The 13907-nt window shown below is 35.7% G+C and overlaps 1 long non-coding RNA gene across 1 annotated transcript; it reads left to right on the top strand.

Moving 5' to 3' along the window:
- The first annotated feature begins 200 nt into the window (after positions 1-200).
- LOC123880208 lies at positions 201-12122 on the top strand. The gene is made up of 3 exons (XR_006799182.1): positions 201-213; positions 2781-2789; positions 10660-12122. It is a non-coding gene; the product is annotated as an uncharacterized LOC123880208 (long non-coding RNA).
- Positions 12123-13907: the final 1785 nt, after the last annotated feature.

The raw sequence follows: 13907 nt of genomic DNA, 5'->3' as shown, positions 1-13907 counted from the left end.
AAATAAATAGTAATTAAATCAAAAACGTATCGCACGTGCAGGATCAGCTATTTCACACAAAATGATTCAATAAGCAAACGAGATTATGTTTTCCGCCCAGTGCACTCCTGGGCCAGTTTGACTCGTCAAAACCATGCAGGTGTTCTTTAACCGCCCAAAATACATTTTTATCTTGATGTACGTGCTAGTTTAATTAATTAAAATAATTAAGAGGTCACATTTATTTCTAAGTTATGACGTTCTATTCTTATACATTACAGTTCTTACAATGTACTTAAATTATTATTATGGTAGTACCTATCATAGGGTACATCAAAGTTCTGACACACACAGACAGTTCAAACCTACATTTTTTTTATATAGATTAGCGCTTCGCTTGCAACCTAAGTGAAGCGCGCTTGCCTAGAAGTTGCCTATTCACTCTTGATTTGAAGATACCTATGAATTAAACATTTTATTTTATGTTGCGTAATTTACCTAGGCACTTATATAACATTTACTCAATGAAATTCATTAATCATTAAAGTGCCTACTAAATTGTGATAATTCATTAATTGGTTACATTACATTTTTTAAATTCATAAGACCTAAGCTCTGACTAACAGACAGGCGGATGCGCAAGGTGTTAATAAACTAGACCGAGACCTTGCATCGCATAGTCAATTACAACACTTTCCCACGAGTTTATCATTAAAAAATTCAAAAGTTAACTAAATAATAGCTAGGTAGGTACTCCACCTATTGAAACTACACCGATTTCAAAGAATACCTACTTATTATTTTGTTCATAATATGCTGGGGTACAAAGTACGTGAGTTTTGGCTTGTTTTTTGACCGTAACAATAGGGCAGTAGAGGGCGGCACGTGTCGAAAAAAACTAAACCAGTAATTGAATGATGTATAACAAAGCATTCTTTATTACAATGTGATAGGTTTGATATTGATTTGAGAGATATTACAAGGTGTAACTTAAGGCCTGCGCAGACACAGCGCGGATGCGGTGTCTTCCCCATATGTATTCTGAGCCTAAGCCTAGACAGGGGTGCGGACTACGGCATTAGCCTCTACGTTTTGTTAGAAGTGAACTGTGCCTCCAGAGTACGAAAACAACTCGAATTTGGAAATGGAATGCAAAGAAAAAAAAAATTATTTCCTTTTTATTTCCTAACGCATTGACAACATCGTGCGCCCAAGCATAGACGTTTAAAAAAAGAACCGACGTACACGAAAGTGACAAAAACCCGTGTACAGGTTGACAGGGTTGACAACGTCATCGCACGATCAACTCGGCGCTCGATCAATTATGTTTGATTCATTGAGTTCACCTGACAGAAGGTATCGCCGTCTCTCGCCGCCTCCAAAATATTGTGATATAGATTTTATCTGCTTGGAGCCATGGTCAAATTAATATTACCTAGTGAGGTCTCGAAGGTGGCTGCATTGATTTCCAACATACTTTACCTACCAAGCAGTAACGGATGAAAGCGGTGATGACCTAGTGGTGAAGAAGACATCAGATTCCTATTAGAGGGTTTGGGGTTCGATCCCGCGCACGCACCTCTACTCGTAACTTTTTGGAGTTATGTGCATTTTAGGCAATAAAGTAGCACTTGCTTTTTCCTACAATAATGGACATACATACTACAAGCAATACGCCGGAGGTAAGTGGTGACGGAAAACATCATGAGAAATCTTCATGCCTGAAAGTCCTCCATGATGTTCTTAAAGGTGTGTGAAGTCTCCCAATCCACACTTGATCACCGTGGTGTTCTATGGCCTACACTAAAAGTGGAGGCGAAAACTGATAGTGGAAGAGCGTTCCATATCCTAGCATTTCAAATAAGAAACGAGGAGGCAAATCGCTTTGTACGTGTCCATGGAATTTTGACTACATACAGGTGCAGACCGATTAGACTGCAGATATTTATTTTATTTACATCTTGCTAACCAGTCCTCCAAACTTAAAATTTACGATTTTACGTTTTAGTTCATTGGATCTAAGCTCGGAAAATCTAAAGTTATGATTTACTTACCACTAATCGATGTGATTTGATGGTACTGTGTCAGAAGTCCTGACAATGAATGACGCTGCGTGAATACAAATAAGTGAGGGATTGACATATTTTTTAGGGTTCCGTACCTCAAAAGAAAAACCGAATTCTTATACGATCACTTTATTGTCTTTTTATCTATCTGTCTATCTGACCGTCTGTTTATCTGTCTGTCCGTCTGTCGTGTCTGTCAAGAAAACCTATAGGGCACTTCGCGTTGACCCAGAATCATGAAATTTGGCAGGTAGGTAGGTCTTATAGTACAAGTAAAGGAAAAAACCCGAAAACCGTGCATTTGTAGTTACATCACAAAAAAAATATTAAAATATGTTGTAGAATTTAAAGTAAGATAACTATACAAACTGGGCTATCTTATAAAGGCCACTTGTACATTGTAAATCAGATTTTTATTTATTTTTATGCGTAATAGTTTTTGATTTATCGTGCAAAATGTCGGAAAAAATACCAGAGTACGGAACCCTCGGTGCGTGAGTCTGACTCGTACTTGGCGGGTTTTATTATAATATAGGATGTATGGGTTTCATAAATTTGCATAGATAATTCTCAAACGATTCAGTGATCACGTCAACTTACTTCGGTCAACCACAATCTGTGTCGTTGATAATATCGACATCAGAAATAAAAAGAGATTAAAATATAACGTCACGTTATATAAGTTTATACTTGTGATCAAAGGTGTGTGAAGTCGGCCAATCCGCACTTGGCCAGTGGACTATGGTCTTTCTCAATCAGAAAGAAGATCCGTGCTCAGTAGTGAGTCAGCGATGGGTTGATTAGATGATGGCCCTCACAAAATATCTTCGAAAATCAGTCCGATCCGTAAATTCATTAGAAAACTCACGACACAGCATGGCGTAACAACTACGGAAGCCCAGTGTTTTAGAAATCCCCTGAACTCCACATACATATTTATTTTATGTAGTGTACGTATGTACATCATATGCTACGTCTGTGTCTCTACTTCCGCGCCGATTCGGTAAGCAGATTGTACTGAGAAGAGCCAGCAAGGAACTCAGCAGTTAATCTTTTCAAGTTATAAAAGTTATTACACAGTAGTTAGTAACAATATTATCAATGTGACAATTTACCTACTACATCGAATGGGTAACTGAAAGCTCAACCGGTTGCTTAGACGCAATTTTGTCATTATGGAAACTAATAATAAGAAAACAAGTGTAAATTAAAAATTTTCAACACCCCCGACCAGTGAAGGTTACAGTAACTAGAAAAGAGCTGATAAGTGATAACTTTTAAACGGCTGAACCGATTTTCTTTGACTATTCCGCGCCTACGATCCAAAGTATCTGAGTTTTCCAAAACATCATTTTCAAATAAATAATTATGTATATCTAGGCAACGTCCATCTTGACAGCTTGACATTTGTCAATTCACACTTGAATATTATGAACCTAAGGGTTATCTAACCTTCTTTTCTACAAGAAAACTAGAAAAGAGCTGATAACTTTTAAACGGCTGAACCAATTTATTTGGATTATACCTAAGAACACTCTCGATCAAGCCACCTTTCAAACAAAAAAAACTAAATTAAAATCGGTTCATTCATTTAGGCGCTACGATGCCACAGACAGATACACAGATACACAGACACACAGATACACAGATACACACGTCAAACTTATAACACCCCTCTTTTTGGGTCGGAGGTTAATAACGAAGGTCTGGCCCCGACCCCTATGATTTCTTTGTCGCTTCTATTTACTTTACGCCGAATGCCAAATATTACAGTTGGAAATAAAAATGAAATACAGTTGAAATGAAATATGGCAAATGTAAAAATTCTTTCGGAACCAACTCAGCCCTACAAAGAATTTCTGCACTTTATGCAGATGACATACATAGTGGCTTTACTAGTTTATGACGGTTTCTAGTCAGTCAATTTCGTGTACTTTCCTTTCTTCCCTTTTTGATTTTCCTTATCTACCAACCTCATGGCACCTGTTTTAGGAATCACCGTGGCCCTGAAAACATTTCCTAAAGACCAATGAAAATGAGCTGAGTTTGATTTCAAAATTATATCCGTTTTCATACAGTCAGCGCTCAGCCACTCATTTTGCAAACTTCTCATTGTGTAAACTGTGGATGCAACGGTAGGTACTTACCTCGAGCTATCGATCCGATAAGCTTCTTCACTCGTCTTCCCTGTTTCAGTCTACAAAATCTTTAGATGGTATCTATCCTGACATTACTACACCGACTTCCAAATTCGAATCAAATTTTTTGCGGGCTGCAATTAGTTTTTTACCACCGACCTAAAAAGAGGGGTGTTAGACGTGTGTATCTGTGTATCTGTCTGTGGCATCATAGCTCCTAAACGAATTAACCGATTTTAATTTAGTTTTTTTTGTTTGAAAGGTGGCTTGGTTGAGAGTGTTCTTAGATAGCTAATAACACTCTCGATCAAACCACCGAAGACTATAGAATCGAAGACTTATGACTTCATGCCCAGAATCTATACTAATAAATAAAATTGGAGTGTCTGTCTGTAATTTCGAAATAACTACCTCATATTAAGCTCATATGGTTATTTGAACGATACCATAACTGAATCACACGTTTTTAAAATTTTTGTCTGTCTGTCTGTCTGTCTGTCTGTCTGTCTGTCTGCCTGTCTGTTTGAAAAGGCTAATCTTTGGAACGGCTGAACCGATTTTGACGGGACTTTCACAGGCAAGTAGAGGATTGACCAGGGCGTAAAATAGGCTACTTTTTTAACCGACTTTCAAAAAGGGAGTTGTGTTTTTCTACCTATGTACACCGAAATCTCCGAGATTTCTGAACCGATTTGCGTCATTTCTTTTTTAATCGATAGAGGAACTTTGCGACATTGTTTCATAAAAAATTTGGAGTCCAACTCCTCAATCCTGATGCTGCAGGGGATCTGACCAATCCACGCGGGCGAAGCTGCGGGCATCAGCTAGTCATACTATAATTATGACTGATTCGTAAAACATGACTTACATTCTGATTATGCGTATAGTCGAGTTTTATTTCAATTTTTGCTCTTCTTGATCAAAATGATTCTTGCTACAAAACTACGAGCGCCGGCAAAAAATCACACAGAAATAGGTCGCGTCTTAAGTTACCGCATCCGGGCATACGAGTAAATGGGCCGCAACTAGGGCAAAAACCACTAGATGGGCTGTCTATAGAATATAATTGGTAGTATAGGTTCTGTGATATCTCCTCAAGTACCTTTTATCGCAGAATATAATAATAATATGTATATTTAATAAATAAACGAGTTTTTTAATATTTTTTCTCAGCATGCTACCTTTAAATGAGTAAATATGTAGATAAATATAGCTAAGTATTTGTTTTATTTATTTCTTTATTTGGAAAACTTTATTGCACACACAAACATATATACAGAAAAAATTGTTATTCTTCTTTGGGTACAAAAAACGTAGGTTGGCTTCAGTTTTTGATCATTTTACAAGTTTTCGCAACTTGATAGCGTAGGTAAGTACTTAGATTGAAAGAGCTTTGGATGCATTGAGGTTAGATGCAAACATTTGTGATTAGAAAAAGTGGAATAGTAATTTTTGTCTAAGCCTTATTTGTTCGACTGTACAAATCGCTTGACAAGACCAAATGTGGATATAACGCCCCAACCACGGTAATATTATGTATATTATAGATAATAATATTACCGTGCCCCAACGTTTGAAATGGCACGGTACATTGCGTGCGCCTATCGTTTATAAGCACGAAAAAAAAACAGTTAGTTGCTGCTACGGTTTGATCTCAAAATGTCACGTGTGAAATGAGCTTTAGACCTTATTCGATTGTAATTATATGAAAGTCATTTAATGCATATAAGTATTTTATATTAGGAAAAAATTTTTAAAAAAAATATTTTTTTCTACTCACGACATATTTTTAGTTTTGGCATTGTTGGATTATACACCCTAAAATGAGCGTAACGGAAAAAAAAATTAAACAACGCTTAATATTTAAGAACGTCTTTAATTTTAAGAAATTCTTAAAATTAATCCTTATAAAATAACACCTTTAAATTCAAGATCACTGCTCAAACTACGAAATTAAAGCAAAATATGTAAAAAAATACGAAATAGGAAAGTACTTAGGTACTGGCAGCTCTGCGGTTACGCTAATCTTCAGGTGACATACTCGTAGCTCACAGCCACAGGTGAATAATTTTATTGATTGAAACGGCAAGGGTGTGTACTGTGTACGTTTCCATGTAAGAAGTTACCTACAAACTACAAACGAAATTCATATTACAAACCTATTGTTAGTACTATTATGAGGCGTAAGCTTTATTTACTTACATACCTACCATTCCAAAACCCTAGTAATTCTACTTACATCTTTTTAAATCCAGAAAAACCTATAGGTGGGTGCATTCTCTACAATATTTCGATAGCTATCTTCGCAGCGGCTATCGGAGAGCGGCAGCGACGCTGCAAAACTGGTTGACGTTTTCATGTTTAAAACAATCACCAGCCAGGCATTTCCTGGCCAAGTAAATAGGAACTGAGCGACATAAATCGATGAAGCGCTTTTATTGGATTCCAAGAATTATCCATGTAAATAAAATAAAACTGCGCCAAAGTCAGTTCCAAAAGTTGTCGTCCCGTTAATCGAATCAGTATATCTGTCCTTTTCAATTTAATACTATCAACGTATATTTTATCTCTTTTACCCTTGAATGGTGGCTACCGGATTGCAAACCTGCAAGATCGCAAGACCAGTTTTTACCCAACCACAACAAAGACAGGCCCTCAGAAATCCGCAAAGATGGAGTCACCACCATGAAAATAAAAATATCAGGCAAAGTACATGACTAATGTACGAGTATGAACATACCTTAGATATCATAATATACATAGATAGGTATAATACTTATTCTGCAATGTGCCCCTTCAGTCATCGCCTTTTTAACCCCCGACCCAAAAAGAGGTGTGTTATAAGTTTGACGTGTGTATCTGTGTATGGGTCTGTGGCATCGTAGCTCCTAAACGAATGGACCGATTTTAATTTAGTTTTTTTAAAAAGTTGGCTTGATCGAGAGTGTTCTTAACTATAATCGAAGAAAATCGCTTCAGCCGTTTGAAAGTTATCAGCTCTTTTCTAGTTTTCTTATAGAGATTTTTGTGTCGGGGGTTTTTTAAATTTTAAGTTATTGACTAAGTAAGTAGTTAGGTATTAGGATACCTTTAATAGTATCATCATTATCATCACCCTGATCAACCTATATCTAACTCATTACTGACCACGGTCGCCTCTCAGAATAAAAAGAGTTTGGACATAGTCCACCACGCTGGCCAAGTGTGGATTAACAGAGTTCACACACCTTTGAGAACATTATGAGGAACTCTCAGGCATGCAGGTTTCCCCACGATATTTTCCTTTAACATTAAAACAAGGGATATAAATTGAATTGCTTAAAAGTACTACTTACTACCAAATCCGAAGATGGAATTGCTTACCCGGGATTGAAGCTCTGACCCATCGAATAGCGCCCAGATGCTATCTCCGCTTAAAGTAATATAAGAATGTTCATTCACACCTTTAATATAATACTGATAATGTCGAAATTGCTTACCCATGCCCGTTGCTTTATTGTTGCGTCTGGGAAAACCCGAAACACTAATTCGCAATTAGGTATACATTACATAATACAAAGAAGTTGAAATTAAGTAGTACAGATAGATCTGAATACATAAAATATGTATTATTTTTATTCTATTTATATTTTATGGCATTTTAATTGAACTAGTAGTGCTAGTGGGAGTATTTTTGAATTTCTTTATTAAGTATATTTTTATTTATAATTTTTTATGATAGTGTCTTACGGCCACACTGAAGGAAATTTCTAAATAATTTTCAAGGCGAACTGTGGCCTAATTAATGGTTAAGGCATCGGGTGGTTCTCTCAGAAAATGCAGGTTCGAATCCTGCTGGTTCTGCAATTTTCGACATATATTTAAAAAAGAATTATATAGGTAGGTATATTTTTGATTGAAATATAAATATAGAGGAAAATAATAGAATCTTCTTCCAGTCTCTAGTGCGCAACGTTTTGAACTTGGGAAGCGTACCTAGTACCGATCCTCGCCGTACTGATAAAGGCCGGCATTCAAATAAGGAATCCGATGGGACCACCCAAAGGCCCAGCTGCCGACCCGCCTTATTTATTGTTTTAATTAAAACAACATAACTCAAGTTCTCCTGGACGCGCCTATGTGACAGCTCGTAATTCTAAAGTTTAGCTTCTGAACGCAATCCTTAAATTAAACGACGCATGCAACGAGCATGGGGGCCTATTTCTTGCTCCAATAGAACTACATGTAAGAATTATTGAACAATGAAAATCCCCTCTTCTAGTAATACAGCTGAACGCTGCAAAACTTTTTTTATTATATCATCAAGTAGATATTCGTACGCACAATTGATTTCACGTAGGTACCTACGTCCAAAACTATCAAATCCCTATTTTCACACATGTAGCACATATTGTGTGCTAAATAGGTATGTTCATGATGGTTCGGCGCTGAATAAGATATCTGCAGCTAAAACTCAAAGGCTTTATACTTTGACGTAAGATTTTTTACACCTTTATTACCTGTTATCTCCCAAAGCCACCATGATCCAAATTTCATAGTCGCTGATCGTTCCTCCCTGTGCTGGGGACAATACGCAGAGAAATTACTTTAAACTTTATAAAATAACGAAGGTCTGGCACGCGCTAGCTTTTTCTCTATAAGTAAAGCCGGATCAAATTCAAACTACTCTCTTTAGATCGCAATATAAGAGCCTCTTCACACTAGCGTTTCACCAGCATAGCGTTCGTGACGCCGCGAACACGCAACGCTAGCGCTGCCCGTATTTATGTATTACTAGCCGATGCCCGCGGCTTCGCCCACGTTGATTTAGGGTTTTCGAAATCCCGTGGAAACTCTTTGATTTTCCGGGATAAAAAGTAGCCTATGTGCCAATCCAGGATATTATCTATCTCTATTCCAAATTTCAGCCAAATCCGTCTGCTAGTTTTTGCGTGCTTCGTAAACTCCGATCGCTGAGTAAGCGTTGCAGACGATAACGGTCTCGATTACGGTAAAATGACAGCTCCGGTGTGACGATCACAGTCACCTGTGATTGGTTGATACTCGCTCCCTATTGGCTAAAATGCATTGTTGCAACAAGAAGACTAAAAATTCAGTTAATCACAACAATTGCAATTGTAATAATGATTGATGCAGGTTTTCCGGAATCGACTTACCTACACAGTATCGTTTGTCATTAGCAAAATAGATTCCGACGAGGAAACTCTTTGCTATTAAAAAAAAAAACGAAAGAATAAAATATTATGTTCGTGATTGTACAGAACGCTATGCGCTAGCGCAGCGTTGAGATTTTGTTTCTAGAGTTTGAAACTTTAAACTCTGACTCTTGAACGAATTAATTACCTAGGGAACTTAAAGTTTTCTTATGCTTCCTACTGTCGATTAGAAGGTATCAAATTAGTTCGGTTATCACTACCATCAGATGAGTGAAATCCTGGTACTTGAATGGTTTTCCTTAGGCAACCCAACACTTATTTGTTGTTCCTTATGATTCTTGCTTTCGATTGGAGTAGGTATAATTTGCTTGGTTTCAGATTCAAAAAAAATCGGTTACTCTAACTTAAATTAACCGATTCCATGCCAGGAATAACTGTTTGTGTACTCTATTTCATAAAAAAACCGGCCAAGTGCGAGTCAGACTCGTGCACACTGAGGGTGCCGTACTCGGGTATTTTTTCCAACATATTGCACGATAAATCAATAACTATTATACACCTACATAAAAATAAATAAAAATCTGTTTTAGGATGTACAGGTAAAGCCCTTTCATATGATACCCCATTTGGTATAGTTATTTTATTTTGAAAATCGAAGCATTTTAATTTTTTTTTAAATGATGTAACAACAAACTCGCGGTTTTCAGATTTATTCCTGTACTTGTGCTATAAGACCTACATACTTACCTTTCGTGATTCTAGGTGCGCAGATGGTTCAGCGTTCGGTGTGTGCAAACACAACACCAAAATTGTGTATGCACACCACTGCGCTTATTTTTATATCTCTCAAGAAAATATTTATCTACTTCGAACCTAGGTATATACTTATTTTGTATTATTTTATGTGTACAATAACGTTTCTAAAAGTAGGTTTATAAGGTTCTTAAATAAAGAAACGGTTAGGTTGGAAATATTTTTATTAACAGATCGTAATAATTTTAGTCACATGAATAAATTATCCAGTTTAATGTCTGTTGCGTATCTGTATTAAGAGCCCCTGTTTATTTCTAATTATCTACACATTAAATATGCGGAGAACATATAGATGGATGTCACACAATACACTGATCTCGTCATATAGGTGCATTTACCGACGGGAGATCTTCGTATCGCAAGACGAAATATCGCCTGGCTTGTTGTATATGAGAGTAGATAATTATTGTAAAGTTAGGTACCTATTAAAGTTATGAAATCAAAAAACTATTTCTCAATTTCATATTAGATTGTTATTTTCATATAGCATCGACCTATTAGAGAGAGAGCCAGCGAGGGCCAGAGCTTCTTTATTGTATAAAAGCTGAAAGTTTCTCTGCGTATTGTCCCCGACACAGGGAAGAACGATCAACGACTATGAACTTTCGATCATGATGGCTTTGGAAGATAACAGGTGACAAAGGTATCTTAAGTCAAAGTATAATTTTTTTTAATATTTTCTAAATAATATTAGAAATGACGTCATGCATTTGCCAGACTCCTAATGTCGGGCAAACCCCTTGCCAGACGCGCTTGAAATTTTATAAGCTGCTAAAGTTTGATAGCTCGTTCACACAGGCTGCATAAGCGTTGCGTATGCGTAGACGTAGCGCGTACTATGTAATGTATGGAACTGTATGAAACCACCGCTTGCGTAAAGCGTGGACGTATGCGTAACCCGCTGTTTTAGGGGTTTACGCGCGTCACTACGCACGTGTCACGTGTACGCAATTGGTGTGTAACGGCCTTAAGGGTGTTTGGCAGGGGGTTGCCACGATACTTTGTGTAATGCATAACGTGATTTCTATACTACTTCGAAGAAAATATAAAAAATAGACAACACTTTGACGAAAGATTTTTTATACCTTTGTTACCTGTTATCTCCCAAAGCCACCACGATCTAAAGTTCATAGTCGCTGATCGTTCCTCCCTACGCAATAGGACGATACGCAGAGAAACTTTCAGCTTTCATAAAATAACGAAGGTCTGGCCCTCGCGGGCTCTTAGTCTATATTGTTCTCCGTGTAATTGAATGTTGCGTCTCCTATGCCAATACGAAATCATATTGATATGATTAAAAATAATAATAATAAGTAGATATTGTACTTGTATAATATATACAAAAAAGGAACTACCAGTGCATGTACTTAGTAAATATGAAACTTAGGTTGCCTAAGACTAAAAAAGATTGTTACAACAGGTATTTTCTCAGTGAATTGCCGTCTAGTACTTAGGTATTTTATCTATTGTCATTTTGGGTTCAAATATTAATAATATGCTTTTGTTTGAATACGGATATGAACATAGTGAAGAATAATTTTATTTACATTGTAATAAACACATTACTTTGTACATCGTAGCTATTTGCTATGTAAAAGAGCTATATAATTATTGTGAATGAAACGAAATATTTTTATGCAGTTGGGGCAACCCTACGAACAAATATGAAACCTACCTCAAATAAAAGGTTTTATTAGCATTATTTAACATTATTAGAGCAAAGTTATTAATTCAAGTACAAAATTAAAGTAGGTATTGAGCAATTTAAGTGCCCATATAGTTACCTAAACCTTACACGCTTGCTTTTTTATCAGTATTTCAAGCGTATAAAAATGAAATTGTTTTATATACATATATATGCACTATCAGTAATTCACTATCATAAACTAAGTTCAGCTCATTCATTTTTTTCTGTATTTTATTTATCTCAAAATTAAAACAAATGACAAATAACCTTTTCACTTAATAAATTATTCAAAAAATATAGCCCACGATTGAACTTTTAGAAATGAAATGCAATATAATGCGTAAAAAATTACTTCTCACGCGCCATTTTAACTTTATGTGTCAAATATCGTGTCAAAAGTACGATTTTAGTCCTTACTGTAAAGTGAACCGTACCTACTTTTGATACGACAGTTGACCCATAGAGTTACAAGTGTAAATTATAAATTTATAACACCCTCGACAAGTTAAGGTTACAGTAACTAGAAAAGATCTGATAACTTTCAAACGGCTGAACCGATTTTCTTGGATTATAGCTAAGAACTCTCGATCAAGCCATCTTTCAAACATAAAAAACTAAATTAAAATCGGTTCATTAGTTTAGGAGCTACGATGCTACAAACAGATACACAGATACACACGTCAAACTTAAACACCCCTCTTTTTGGGTCGGGGGTTAAAAATAGCGCGTGAGAAATCATTTTGTACGGACTATAATACATACCAAAATTATTATTACTATAGGTACCTTTCATTTTACACAGGTTCCATATCTTACTGTTCAGGGATAGCCCAAAATGCCTGATCATAGTCTAAACCATCTACGTAGCAAAATATAAATCCATCAGATACGAAAATCAAAATGTACATTTTGATTTTCTGGTTCTTGGTTACTATTGAATTGAAATAATTGTTTTACAGTAATATAATCAATAAATACATCATTTAGGATAAATGTACCAATGTATTTAAAAAAAAAAAAATCTAGAAACCAAGAAAACAATTTGAGAAGAATTGTTTCAAATCACAATTAGTACCTACGTAGGTATATAGAAGATGCAAACGTAGATATCCATCATACATAATTTAAAATATTGTAAAGCAAACACAATACTAAAAAAAATGAAAACAAAAAATTATGGTATTTAAAAGGATTAAAATATTTTCTTTATTCCAAAAAGTAACTATAATTTTCTTCATAGTTTAGACAACATATGACATTAATTTTGAAGATAGGTACTTATTACTGTTATATTATATTCTGTTTCATTTTATTTTAATTTGGCTCAAAGTTGTTATGGCAATTCACCTTCAAGTAGTCTGAATGTGGTGAGATAACATTTTATTTTTACACATTTGCAGCAGTATGTCTGAATGTTAATTTGAATTTCTTATCAATCTAATTTTATAACACTAATCTATCTTACTATGGAAATTTTTTCATATTTACCTATTACACCTTAAATTTAACTTACAAATTAATTAAATATAGGATTCAATAAATAAATAGTATATATTAATTAAAAATTCTTCCATCATATCGTCTCATTGAAATAAAAACTCCTTCATGATCGACGTTGCTAAGCTGTACATTCAACAACAACAAGCTCCAATCAAAATTAGTCCCTCAGGCTATTGTTTCATTAAAGTAAAATTATTTGTATTGACCTTTTACAAAAAAAGGTAAACGTCACAACCAATAACGGCGCTGAAATGGATATAATATACAAGCACGCTAGAAGTGTGCCACACAAAATGAGTTATTTTTTGTTCCGTTTTGGAAGCGGCTCACCGTGCGTATACCTGGAATTAATATTGACACTATGTGACAGTCGTCTTATCACTAACACTTAGTTTTGAGTACGCTCACATGACACTCACTATAGCTATCAGCGCCAAAATGGCGAAAATAAAGTTACATCAAAAACTGGTCGGCAATCACAAGTCCAGTGTGTATAAGTTGAGGTCATTGTATAATGGACAGCACTGCGACGCAAACCGCTGACAACAGTAGGTACATTTCATATGAA

This window comes from Maniola jurtina, chromosome Z, assembly GCF_905333055.1.
Source record: "Maniola jurtina chromosome Z, ilManJurt1.1, whole genome shotgun sequence".
Classification (NCBI taxonomy): domain Eukaryota; kingdom Metazoa; phylum Arthropoda; class Insecta; order Lepidoptera; family Nymphalidae; genus Maniola; species Maniola jurtina.
Note: the sequence above shows the minus strand (reverse complement) of the source record. Positions and strands in the feature narration are given on the sequence as shown.